The sequence below is a fragment of the Phyllobates terribilis genome, unplaced genomic scaffold (assembly GCF_046119375.1).
Source record: "Phyllobates terribilis strain yellow unplaced genomic scaffold, ASM4611937v1 Scaffold_11__3_contigs__length_659146591, whole genome shotgun sequence".
In the NCBI taxonomy this organism is placed as follows: Eukaryota; Metazoa; Chordata; class Amphibia; order Anura; family Dendrobatidae; genus Phyllobates; species Phyllobates terribilis.
Genome location: NW_027362771.1, coordinates 592,186,067 through 592,199,276, shown reverse-complemented (window position 1 = coordinate 592,199,276; position 13,210 = coordinate 592,186,067).

Below are 13,210 nucleotides of genomic sequence, written 5' to 3'. Positions count from 1 at the left end.
GTACCGCCACCAACTTTTGTGGGTCCATAGCCAATCCCTTACTGGATACGATGTAACCCAGGAACGGCAGAGACTCCCGTTCGAACTGGCATTTCTCCACCTTACAATACAGAGAATTTGCACGCAAGCATTCAAAAACTCTGCGGACATCCTCTCTGTGTGTGGAGAGGTCCGGGGAAAATATAAGGATATCATCAAGATAGACTACCACGGATGATAGCAGCAAATCCCGAAAAATATCGTTGACAAAATCCTGAAAAACAGTGGGGGCATTGCATAACCCGAAGAGAATGACGAGATACTCATAATGACCATCACGAGTGTTAAAAGCCGTTTTCCACTCGTCACCCTCACTGATTCGCACGAGATTATATGCCCCTCGCAGGTCCAATTTTGTGAAGATGTTAGCCCCTCGCAACCTGTCAAACAGTTAAGAAATAAGGGGCAGAGGGTATTTATTTTTGATGGTGATGGCATTTAGTCCTCTGTAATCAATCACCCTCTTTCTTCTGGATGAAGAAAAACCCCGCTCCAGCAGGAGAGACCGATTTTCTGATAAACCCCCGGGCCAGGTTCTCTTTGATATAATCTGACATGGCCTGGGTCTCAGGGACAGACAGAGGATAAACCCTACTGCGAGGAGGCTCCGTATCGGGGACCAAATCAATTGGACAGTCATATGGTCGGTGGGGAGGTAAAGTCTCTGCAGCCTTCTTAGAAAAGACATCCGCAAAACTCTGATATTGCACAGGAAGAGCGGCCAAGTCGGTAGAAGGCTCTGAGACTACCCTCCGGGCGGCTGTAACCATACACTGAGAAACACAAATCTCACCCCAGGAAGAAATTCTTCCCGTATTCCAGTCAATGTGTGGAGTGTGACAAGGTAGCCATGGAAGACCCAATAGCACCTCATCCAATCCACCGGGAATAATAAGAAAGGAGATAACCTCCCAGTGACCATGAGGAAAGGACATGGTGAGGGGAATTGACTGGTGAGTGATTTGCGTGTCCAGCAGTGAACAGTTGACCCTAATGTTCATTGGTTTAGGCAGTAACTCCATAGGAATGGTATGCTTTTGGGCAAACGTTGATGACAAAAAATTGCCATCGGCGCCAGAATCCACCCACGCCTTGGCAGTAACCGTGGTTTTTCCGAAGAGCAACGTCACATCATACAATAATTTGGAGGAAGAAGCCCCAGAATCTAACACACCTCCTCCAACGGCGGTTAGACACACTCGTTTTCCTGACCGCTTGGAACCCTTATTAATGGGATACTCCAAGAGATGTGCTGGTCGGAAACGAGGGGACCTAGACTTAGTCTGGCATATATCAATAGCCTCAGACTCTGGGTCGGGAGCCGTGGGTTTGGAAATAGGTCTAGAGAATGAAGGTGCCAGCCGAAACCGAGGTCTGGAGACCTCCAGCTCTAACTTTCGTTCAGCATGACGCAAATCTATTCGGTTAGCGAGAGTGATTAATTCTTCCAGAGAGGTTGGAATCTCTCTGGTAGCTAGAGCATCTTTAATGTGCCCAGCCAGACCCTTCCAGAACACCGGTATTAGCGACCGCTCAGACCAATCCAATTCAGCCGCAAAGGTTTTGAACTGGATGCCATAGTGGCTGGCGGTGGCCGATCCCTGGACCAACCCAAGAAGCTTAAGAGCCGTATCATGCATGACCTGAGGACCTAGGAAAACACTCTTTAGGGCTCTAAGAAAAAGACCCGCATTAGCCACTACCGGGTAGCCCACTCCAAAGCCCTGTGGGAAAGTAACAAAATGACAAAACCCACTTTGGCCCTTTCGGAGGGGAACCGTGCCTCCATCATCTCTAACTGAATGGAGCATAGATTAATAAAACCTCTGCAGAATCTGCTGTCGCCATAAAATTTTTCCGGGAGAGCAAAACGGGGTGATGGGGCAATAGCAGCTGCCGCAGCATTCACCGCAAACATGTTACCAAGATTAGCCGCCTGTGAAGCTGCCTGGGTAGCTACTGTAGTGAGATCAGCAACCGGGACAGTTTGTTCCAGAGTCCTAAGTCTGGCCTCAAGTCGTTGTATATAGCGCTGCAGTTGCTGGTTGTCAGCCATGTTCGGCTAGACCCTGGCGCTCTGATACTGTTATGGGGACGGTTGCAACAACTTTATTAAAAATTAAAAGTAGCCGAACCCGGGGTCTGCGATGCAGCCTAGAAGACGGCGGCCGAACACCCACCGGGAAAGAACGTAAAACAACTAACTAAAATATAAATCCCTCCAGTGTTACTACACACTGGGACGGGAAAAGGATTCGCACTATCTCTGTTAACTGCACGGGAGATGTGTGACAACTAACGTAGCCGTAGCTCTGCTGACTGCACAGAGACTATGCAGAAGGCGCTAGGAAGTGTGTGTGACAACTAACGTAGCCGTAGCTCTGTTGACTGCACAGAGACTACGCAGCAGGCGCTAGGAAGTGTGTGTGACTAACGCCGGAGTGTACGTGCTCCCAGCCAGTGTGTGACCGGTCTGCGGAGTAATTCTCCAAGTGGCTAACAGGCGGTGCCAGGGATATGGAACCCGCAGTCTGCTCGGGGTGTATAGCAACCCCCTTGCTGAAGCCAGACTGCCAAACAGGAACTACCTGCCTAAGCACATCTAAGCCTGCCTAAGCAACCTGTGCTAATCAGTCGAGCGAACTCTGGCTTCGGCAGGTCACGGAGAGAGCAGCTAGGGAGCACATGGAGCCTGCCTAAGAGACCTGTGCTAATCAGCCGAGCGAACTCTGGCATCGGCAGGTGACGGAGAGAGCAGCTAGGAAGCACGTGGAGCCCAAACAGACAAGCGTCCACACAAGTGCACAACCTAAACGGATTGATCAGAGCGCACGCCATGCTTGTGGTCAGGCTATTTAAAGACTAAGCCCTGCCCACAATCGCATTATTGGTAGTACTACTGATGACGTCACCCGCGGCCAATCAGGCGGTACTAGGTCACTGGATCAGCTGACACCAAACCACCCATCACGGTCCGCCATGTCACGGGCATGCTCAGTGCAGTGCACCCTGGACTTAGGATGTAGCAGCCCTGTTGCCCTCCGCAACCTATGCTTAACACTACTAGGAACAAAGACTAGTGTTGAGCCACCCCCGTAGTGTTCGAGTTCGGTTCGGTTCGTCGAACACCCGTGTGTTCGCCGAACTGTTCGTCGAACTGTTCGTCGAACACCTTCGAACACCATTAAAACCAATGGCAGGCAAACAAAAACACATAGAAACACATAGAAAACACCTTCAAAGGTGTCCAAAAGCTGACAAACTGCTCAGAAGACATAACTAACACATGGAAAAGTGACAAGTACATATAGTCATGCGAAAATAAAAGAGGTGGAGGAGTAAAAGGAGGGGGAGACACAGATATAGGCATGTCATGCCCTTCTAAAATCCAAAAAGTGAGAAGCCGACACGGCCAGTCCGCTCCTGCCCGTGCCACCTCCGTGTCGCCGGGTTTGTGCCAGAGCCGCGGTGAACCCTGACGGCCAGCCCCCCTCTCCCAATACTGGTGCCTGTCCGCTGGTGGGTCGAGCGAGCCCCCCTGTGGTGGAGGCAGCTCTAAGCTTTTTAATTTAAATTGTCTCTCTAATTTGAATGAATACACTTTAAATCCATTTACAAGGATCTATTGGAGGGCAAGTCTCATGCCAGCAGCCGCGGTAATTCCAGCTCCAGTAGCGTCCACTAAAGCTGCTGCAGTTAAAAAGCTTTTATAAGGATCGAGCTCGGCTGTCCACCGCAAGGCATCCTACTGCCAGTCAAAGCCCCTATGCCTTGGGGTGCCTCCTGATGCTCTTCACTAAGTATCCCATGGTCCCGAAGCATTTCCTTTGAAAAAATTAAGTGTCTAAACTACAGGTGGTGCAGCTTGCTTAACAGCCGGGATAATCCGCTGACTAGCAGACACTGCTACTAGGCACAAAGTATTTCCTGGGCTAGATGCAGTTAAAAATTTGTAATTAGATACTCTCGTTGGATGCTGAGAAAGCATTCCATAGAGTCTCCTGGCACGCCATATATGATTCTCTTAAAAAGCTTGGGGTAGGGGTCTAGGGGACCCTTTTATAGCCAAAATCACGGCCCTGTATCGCAATACGTCACCTAGGCTGAAGATAAATGGAACTGTAGCACCCTGAGGGCTCGGTTGCTACAGACGTATTGCACCTCACCCAGAGGTGTGATATCTCACTCTCAGGTAAGGATGGAGTGTGGATCAGGACCCGACACCTGCATGCATTACACCACATTGCCGTGGGGCAGGGCGACCAATATGCCCCTGAGATGGGCACGACAGTCCCTGTCCCTGGCTGGAGTGGGGGGAGGGAACACTGAGGAAGGGGAACCCTGTAGTGCAGGAGCAGGGAGGAAGCTGTTCCTGGGTGCATTGAGAAGGGAGTATAAAAGGTGGGCACCATCTTAGTTCAGTGCAGAGAAGTCTGAGCAGAAGTGGCAGGGAGCAGGGGCTCTGCATGAGCTCTGCTCCGGAGGCGGGCCTAGTAACAGAGGCCCAGGCCTGCAAGAGGGAGAAGGAAGGAAGAGGAGCGGAGAAGGCTCCAGGAACGAGGAATGAAGGGATCCCAGGGGTGCGGACGGGCGAGTCGCCACCGCACGCCCGAGTCCACCTGCGTGGAGGGGTCAGGCCAAAGGGGGAGACCGGTCCCCGAACTAGTGGAGGCAGGAAACGACCCTCAGCTAGAAACCGGAGGCTCTGACATTTTATGTGGCGCAGCCCCTCGCTACACCCGCTAGGAAGGCACCACATAGGGTCAGGGAAACTGGCGCCAAGTTTACCAAGAGGAGGCCCGAGGCAGCCGGACAGAAGTGTTGGTAAGAAAGGCCAGACAAAGGACACACAAAGGGGGTCCTGTGAAGTGCTCCAAAGTTATCTGGGAGTTGTCTGAGCCCCTCACCTGGTGAGCACAGTACGACGTGGGCAGCCGTTACCTGCAGACGTGGTCTGGATAATAAGAACTGTGAGTAAAGGCCCTGAACTGCATCACTGACTCCGTGTCGTTACTGCTGCTGCCCTGCACCATCACCCCCATCCTCCGCATACACTGCCCTGAGGCTATACTCCTCCCGTGGGGAGTTATGCTACGCTCTGCTGCACCCACAACACCAGCCTCAGCGGTCTGCCCTGTAGCGGCGGTTCACTCTGACCGCAATCCACGGGTGGCGTAGTCGGACATTTAAACATCAAAACCACATAAATAGTTCCGCCACTGGTTTGACCGCCCTGAGCCACGGAACCGGGTCGCCGCCACGAAGACTACAACCACCAGCATCCACCATAAAGGGTCCGGCTCCGGGTGTCCCAAGGCCCAGGGGGTGCGTCAGAACATTTTCATCACCTTTCACAATCACCAATGGGACAAGGCAGTGATGTCCTCTGTCCCCTCTCTTATACATCCTAGTGACGGAGCACCTGCTCTCATCAATTCGCCATAACCACAATATTAGGTGGATTGAGGTGGGAGGCACCGAGTACAAGTGCTCTCTATTTGCTGATGATGTCCTAGTATATATCACTCAATCACATATATCCATCCATGCTGTTATGGCTGAAATAGATCACTTTGTTACATGGTAAAATTTTAAAATCAATGCAGCGAAGTCTGAGGCCCTCGATGTCTCCCTCCCCAAATCCATATAGGATTCCATCCAGTCCAACTTTCCCTTTGCCTGGCCCTCACAGGGTTTCAAATACTTAGGAATTCCTATTCATAGAGACCTCTCCCATCTATGTTTTCTTAATTTTGGGCCCTTTATTGAACAACTCCATACAGACCACGGTTGGCAAGTTAGAACTGTAAGATTCACCACGTGAACCACTGGTGTTTTGTGGAAAAGCACATGTACACTGCGTTCCAAATTATTATGCAAAAAGTGTTTAGGAGTGATAAGGGAAGAATTTGTTTGTTTGTCAGTTAAACTCATTGATGGTGATGTGTGTCAGGGCTCTTTATATCACTGTAAGCAATTGCAGACACCTGTGCTAATTAGTTTGGCAGGTGTGTCCAATGAAAGGCAAGACTACTTAAGAAGGCTCTCTCACATTATTAAGCAGCCTACATTTTCTGCCAAAATGGGAAAGAAAAAGGATGTGTCGGCTGCTGAGAAGCAACAAATTGTGGAGTGTTTAGGTCAAGGCATGACTACAATCAACATTGTGCGATGATCAGGATGAAGTGTCTTGGCAATCAAGAAGTATGTAGCTGATTCACAGTACACACGTGTGCGTGCTGATAAGGGCAAATTGAGGACTCTTTCCTACAGGCAATTACGTCAGGTTGAAAGAGCAGCGGCAAAAAAGCCTTGTCATAGCAGCAGACAAGTTTTTGAAGCTGCTTGTGCCTCCAACGTCCCCCGAACAACAAGATGCAGGGTCCTTCAGAGGTTTGCAGCTGTGCATGCGCCATCCTGTCGACCTCCTCTATCCACTTCACACAAGCAGAAACGGCTCCAGTGGGCCAAACATTACATGAAGACTGATTTCAAAACTGTTTTGTTCACGGATGAGTGCCGTGCAGCGCTCGATGGTCCAGATGGATGGAGTGGAGGATGGCTGGTTGATGGACACCCCACGCAAACACGGCTACAGCGCCAACAAGGAGGAGGTGGAGTAATGTTTTGGGCTGGAATCATGGGGAGAGAGATTGTCGGCCCCTTTAGGATCCCTGAAGGCGCTAAAGATGAACTCCATAATGTATGTGGATTTTCTCAAAGAGCACTTCCTGCCATGGTTCAAGAAGAAGAACCGTGTATTTCACAGCAAGATCATTTTTCTGCATGATAATGCACCATCTCATGCTGCACATAAAACATCTGCATCTCTGGCTGATATGGGCATAAAAGGGGACAAACTTATGGTGTGACCCCCATGCTCCCCTGACCTCTACCCCATTCAGAACCTTTGGAGCATCATTAAAAGGAGTGTCTATGATGGCGGGAGGCAGTTCACATCTAAGCAACAGCTCTGGGAGGGTATTCTGTCCTCATGCAAAACAATTGAAGCAGAAACCATCCAAAACCTGACAAATTCAATGGACGAGAGAGTTCAGAAGCTCCTTTCGAACAAGGGGTCCTATGTGAAAATGTAACATCACCTAGAATAAAGTTTTGAGTTGAAAACTGTTTGATTTCAGTGTCTAACAACCTGCTAATGCTTATAATTTCAAAAATGACCATTTTTTTGGTCTTTATTAAAATGAAAAGGTTGATCGAAAAGTTTGGGGGATCTAAGAGTGTGGCAACCCAGTAGTCATGATTACTTCGAATTCTGACAATATGAGGGTCATGCTGCAGGTAGTGCAGCAAGAAGGCACTTATGTGCCTTGCGCATCTCGGAGCCCCAAAATTATTTTCCGGGCTAGATGCAGCTAAAAATTATTTTTAATTTTAAATCTGGTGAAGCTTTAGTATAGATGGCCTAATAGGATCAGTGCTGCACACTGCTACAAAGCCCAAATTATTTTCCAGTCAAGATACAGATAAACATGATTAGTAATTTGAAAGCTTAAAACGGTTGGTAGGGTGATTTTAACCAATCATCAAGCTTTTACTCTCCCCAGGATGACACAGGGGTAGAAAAGTCGTTTCGGATCCATGATTTGTTCATCTTTATGAACGTGAGTCTGTCTACATTATCAGTGGAGAGCCGCGTGCGCTTATCTGTCAGCACACCACCAGCAGCGCTGAACACACGTTCAGACAGAACGCTGGCTGCGGGGCATGACAAGATCTCCAAGGCGTAAGTGGCTAGCTCCGGCCATTTATCCAGATTGGAAGCCCAAAAAGAGCAAGGGTCCAGTGACACAGTCGTGGCTTCAATGTTTACTTGGAGATACTCCTGTACCATCGTCTCTAGGCGTTGACTATGTGTCAGACTTCTTGTCTCCTGTGGCCTTGCAAAGGATGGGCTAAAAAAGTGGTGAAATGATTCCGCAAAATTGATGTTACCAGCAGATACTGTGGTTCTGTTACGGTTTGAGTGCTGAACACTTGACGGTCCCACGGTTGGCAAGTTGGAACTGTGAGATTCACTACGTGCACCACTGGTATTTTGTGGAAAAGCACATGTGAGAGTCTGCAACAGTCTCTGCTGATACTCCTGCATGCGTGTATCCCTTTCTATGGCAGGAATAATTTCTGCAAATTTACTTTTGTACCGGGGATCTAACAGTGTGGCAACCCAGTAGTCAGGATTATTTCTAATTCTCACAATTCGAGGGTCATGTTGCAGGTAGTGCAGCAAGAAGGCACTCATGTGTGTTGCGCATCCAGGAGCACCAAGTCCCTGTTGTGTTGGTGGCGAGGTAATAATCATGCTTCCTTCCTCTGTCCTCTCCCCCCAACCTCGCACAACAGAAATGTGATCAAGGTCTCCCTCATCTGATGAGTCTTCCATCAGTTCGTCCTCCACTTCTTCCTGGGCTCCTGCACCTTCCTCACTAGTTTGGCTGCTACCATGCGCCCTGGTAAAACCATCTCCCCCACCCTCACATGCCTGCCGCCTTGGTGCTGCCGACCGTCTGGACCTTGCAGATGTTAGCCCTTCCGCATACAACTCCTCCTCCTCTACTTCCTCCACCTCCTCTTGTGCCACCACCTGACTCCGAATTCTGTTTAACATGTGCTCCAGCATGTAAATCACCGGAATAGTCATGCTGATAATGGCATCGTCAGCACTAAACATCTTCGTCGCCATTTCAAAACTGTGCAGAAGGGTGCATAGGTCCCTGATCTGAGACCACTCCTCCAGCGTGATTTGCCCCACCTCTGAATCTCGTTGGCCCAGGCTATACGTCAGAACGTATTGCACCAGGGCTTGTTGGTGCTGCCACAGTCGCTGCAACATGTGCAGAGTTGAATTCCACCGGGTAGGCACATCGCATTTTAACCGGTGAAGTGGCAGGCCCAACGACTTCTGTAGAGATGTAAGTCGCTGAGCTGTGGGATGCGAACGGCGGAAGTGAGCACACAGCGACCGTGCCCTCTGCAGAAGGCCATCTAGTCTGGGATAGTGGGCTAAAAATTGCTGGACAACCAGGTTCAACACGTGAGCCATACAATAATAATAATAATAATAGTTTATTTTTATAGCGCCAACATATTCCGCAGCACTTTACAAATTTTAGGGGGGACTTATACAGACAATACAGAATAAGCATATCTCATATCGAACGGAGTGAGGGCCCTGCTCGCGAGCTTACAGTCTATGAGGAAGTGGGGGAGACACAAAAGGTAAAAAGTACATATATTGTATAATGCAGCCTTGATATACTGAATAGGATAAATAATAATACATGGACTGGTCGCCAGCCAGTATGTGTGCAGTCCTGACAGAGGCTTTTATGTGCATGGTTGGTTTGAACCCGAAGTTGAAGAAGATTTTAATATGGGGGAAAGCTGGGATGGACAGAGTGTGTTTAGGTGATACGCCAGTCTAAAGAAATGTGTTTTTAGGGTTCGCTTGAAACTGTGGGTATTGGGAATTAATCGAACTGTCCTGGGTAGTGCATTCCAGAGAATTGGCGCAGCACGCGAGAAATCTTGGAGACGGGAGTGGGAAGTTCGGATTATGGAGGATTTTAGTTTCAAGTCATTTGCAGAACGGAGGGCACGTGTAGGGTGGTAGACTGAGACAAGGGAGGAGATGTAGGGGGGTACTGAAGCATGGAGCGCTTTGTGGGTAAGCGTGATAAGTTTAAAACGAACTCTATATTGGATGGGCAACCAATGCAATGACTGGCACAGGGAAGAGGCATCTGAGTAGCGGTTGGCGAGGAATATGATCCTGGCTGCTGCGTTCAGGACGGATTGGAGAGGGGAGAGTTTAGTAAGAGGGAGACCGATTAGTAGAGCGTTGCAATAGTCAAGACGAGAATGAATAAGAGCGACAGTAAGAGTTTTTGCCGAGTCAAAGGTGAGAAAAGTCCTGATTCTTGAGATGTTTTTGAGGTGTAGATGACATGAACGAGCGAGTGATTTGATGTGAGGAGTGAAAGAAAGATCTGAATCAAAAATGACCCCAAGACAGCGGGCTTGTAGCTGGGGAGTAATGGTTGAGCCACAAACGGAGATGGCAATATCGGGCACAGGTAGATTAATGGAGGGAGGAAAGACGAGTAGTTCAGTTTTTGACAGATTCAGTTTTAGGTAGAGGGAGGACATAATGTTAGACACAGCAGAAAGACAATCACTGGTCTTTTGTAGTAATGCAGGGGTGATGTCCGGAGCAGAGGTGTATAATTGGGTGTCATCAGCATAGAGATGGTACTGAAAACCGAATCTACTGATTGTTTGTCCAATAGGAGCGGTGTATAAGGAGAAAAGAAGGGGGCCTAGGACTGATCCTTGAGGAACCCCGACAGTAAGAGGAAGTAGGGAGGAGGAGGAGCCGGCAAAAGACACAGAGAAGGAGCGGTCAGAGAGATAAGAGGAGAACCAGGAGAGAACCGTGTCCTTGAGGCCAATAGTGCGGAGCATAGTGAGGAGGAGCTGGTGATCCACAGTGTCAAATGCTGCAGAGAGATCCAGGAGAATCAGCAGGGAGTAGTGACCATTAGATTTAGCTGTTAGTAGATCATTAGAGACTTTAGTGAGGGCAGTTTCAGTAGAATGTAAAGAGCGGAAACCAGATTGTAAAGGGTCAAGAAGAGAGTTGTCTGAGAGATAGCGGATTAGACGGGAGTGGACCAGGCGTTCCAGGAGTTTAGAGATAAAGGGAAGATTGGAAACAGGTCTGTAGTTGGCCGTGCAGTTCTGGTCGAGGGATGGTTTTTTAAGTAATGGTTGTATGCTGGCGTGTTTAAAAGAAGAGGGAAAGATACCAGATGAGAGGGAAAGGTTGAAAATTTTAGTTAGGTGAGAGGTGACAGCTGGAGCAAGGGACTGAAGGAGATGTGAGGGAATAGGGTCGCTGGTGCAGGTGGTAGGGCGAGAAGATGCAAGGAGCCTGATCACTTCATCTTCCGTGACTGGATCGAAGTCAGAAAATGAGCAAGATACAATGTGGCGGGGGGGAGCATGCATAACATTTGGGGATTGGGAGAAAATTTCCTGTCGGATATGGTCAATTTTTTCTTTGAAATAGTTAGCCAGATCGTCAGCGCTGAGGTCGGTGGTCGGGGCCTGTGCTGTTTGATTGAGGAGAGAATGAAACGTGTCAAAGAGTCGTTTAGGATTATTGGAAAGTGAGATGATGAGGTTGTTAAAGTAGGTTTGTTTGGAGAGGTGAAGGGCAGAGTTATATGTTTTCAGCATAAATTTATAGTGGAGGAAATCTTCGGGCAGATTTGATTTTCTCCACAGCCGTTCAGCGCACCTGGAGTACCTCTGGAGAAGACGTGTTTGAGGCGTGTGCCAGGGTTGTCGCCGTCTATGCCGAATTGTTCTTTGTGTAGGAGGTGCGGCTTCATCCAGGGCGCATAGCATTATTTTGTTATAATGCTTCAATGCAGATTCGGGACATGAGAGGGAGGAGATTGGGGCCAATGATGATTGCAACCTTTTTATAAATTTCTGGGTGTTAATGGCGCGTAAATTTCTATAAGTGTGGACGGTGGGAGTGTCTTGAGTAGAGTCACAGTTCTTGACAGAGAATGAAAGAAGATTATGGTCAGAGAGTGGAAGGGGAGAGTTAGTAAAGTCATGTACTGAGCAAAGCCGGGAGAAGATCAGGTCCAATGTGTTCCCGTCCTCATGTGTAGGAGAATTAGCAAGCTGTGAAAGGCCGAAGGAGGAGGTTAATGATAAAAGATGCGTGGCAGATGGGGAAAGAGGATCGCCAATTGGGATGTTAAAGTCTCCCATGATTATCGTGGGGATGTCGCAGGATAGAAAATTTGTAAGCCAGGCAGCAAAGTGATCCAGGAATTGACGGGGGGGACCTGGGGGGCGATAGACAACCGCCACTCGCAGGGAGAAGGGCCGGTAGAGTCTGACTGTGTGGGCCTCAAAGGACGGGAAGATAAGGGAGGGTACAGGGGGGATAACCTGAAAAGTACATTTTGTTGAAAGAAGCAGACCAACACCTCCACCTGATCTGTTGTCAGGTCGCGGGGTATGAGAGAAATGTAGGCCACCATAGGAGAGAGCTGCAGCGGCGGTGGTGTCCGACTGCTGGATCCAGGTTTCAGTGAGAGCCAGAAGGTTGAGGGAATTAGAGAGGAAAAAGTCATGGATGTAAGAGAGTTTATTACAAGCTGAGCGTGCATTCCAAAGGGCACAGTTGAATGAGACAGAAGATATGCAGGGAATATTAATGAGATTAGCAGGGTTTCTGAATGTAACAGGGAAAGAGTTAGTGTTATTATTACTGGAGGGTCCTGGGTTGGGAGAAATATCACCTGCGACTAATAGAAGGAAGATACAGAGAGTGAGCAGATGATTGAGTGATTTGTGAGAGCGTTTCCTGCGTTGTATGGTGGGAATGAATGGATCTGCGTGGTATAACATTGTGAAGAGAGCATGACAACTGTACATAGGAGAAGAGAGGAGTGAGGGATTAATATGGATGAAGTGTGCCGCATTTGTGGGAGAACGGTGAATGTGGATGATTGTAGCAACCAGAGTATAAATGGCACAGATACAAATGGTGAATACTGTTTGCCAAAAATATGACCTGGAAGCAAGTTTGTTTAATTGTCTTGCATGTCTTACCTGTCTCCTGCCCTGTCCAACTGCCATTTTCTAACTGCCAGGGCACTTTGCTAAATTATGGCACTTCGATAAAGTATGCATAAATGCTATATGCATAAATGCCCCCGCATAAATGCCTCCCCTTAACTAAGTCTCAATACAAGGCACGTGTGTGACATTGCCCCGGCGAAGGGCCGCACCCAGGTTTGCAGCATTGTCGCACACGGCCTTCCCTGGTTTCAGGTCCAGTGGAGACAACCATTCATGAAATTGGTTCTCCAGAGCTGACCACAACTCCTCAGCTGTGTGACTCACATTTCCCAGACATTTCAATGTAAAAACCGCCTGATGACGTTGAGCCCTACTGCCAGCATAGTAAGGAGGTGTGCAGGATCCCTTCTGCGCAGTTAGAAAGCTTGTGGCATGACCAGACAGGCTTTGGGTGCAGGTGGAAGACCGAGAGGAGGTTGAGGAGGCAGAAGCAGTGGAGGAACTTTGACATAAAGAGGATTGACGCACAACTCGTGGGGAC